Source organism: Penaeus monodon, chromosome 33, assembly GCF_015228065.2.
Source record: "Penaeus monodon isolate SGIC_2016 chromosome 33, NSTDA_Pmon_1, whole genome shotgun sequence".
NCBI classification, from domain to species: Eukaryota; Metazoa; Arthropoda; class Malacostraca; order Decapoda; family Penaeidae; genus Penaeus; species Penaeus monodon.
In genome coordinates this window covers 26367402-26368387 of record NC_051418.1, presented here as the reverse complement: position 1 = coordinate 26368387, position 986 = coordinate 26367402, and positions in this window count along the sequence as shown.

Genomic DNA, 986 nt, shown 5'->3' with positions numbered 1-986 from the left:
TCCCGCGCGCGAAAGCCCCAAATCAGTGTCCAACACATCTTGCTTTTTCCTTCTTCTTCTCTACCAAGTAACGCCATTGCGCAACCGCCCCAGACTCATCCCACTACCTTTTTTTTCCCCTTTCTGCTCTCCTGCTCCCCTCCTTAACTCCCTATCCAGTCAGCCTATGACACTCCCAGACCCCCCACCATACCTCCCCAGTAAACCTCTCGTGAACCTGTATCCATTCGTAAGAATTTAGCCACATCTATCAAGACACAGCATGAGAAACTGCCCCCATATCACCCTCTCTACGCAGCTTCAGAAAACTACGTCACCAACGGTCAGAGTTATGACACGGCGACAAATCAAGCTCGCGACCTTGATGACGCAAGCAAGCAGTCCATTCCTCCTCAGCCAGCCGTACGTCAGCATTCCCCACCCCATCCCTTATATCAGCAACAGAGAAAACGTACAATAAGGGGTACCGCTCACTCGCAATTCCACCAGAAATAGCGAGAGGAAAAACAAGTTGAATAGCAAAGGAGAAAATGATGGGGCAAAAATTCACCATTCCTTCCACCAACTGCACCAAACCAGAGTATCGCCACGTGCCTAGTGTTCCAGCGGCACCAGTTGTGCTAAATAACTACTGGGAAAATGTATTAAGAGAGTAAGCGTCTATCGCAAATAACGAAGACGGTTTTACTCTCAGAAAAAAAAAAGAAAATAAGTGAGAATCTAATACCAAACCCTTGTAGGGGACATCTAAACAAGAGGTGTTTTGCCTCTACCTAACAATTTGTCGCACAATCTGCAGAATATATTTCCTAGCTGGGGCACCTCTCCAAGAAATCCCTAGAAAACATATACATAAAACGTTTTCTCTGTACAAGCAAAGGCTCCTCTTCGTCGTAGTGTGTAATTTTAACATTTACCCAGATTATGGCTAAACGCATTCGATTTCAAGGTGGTTATGACCTTAGACAAAATCATACACATTATGA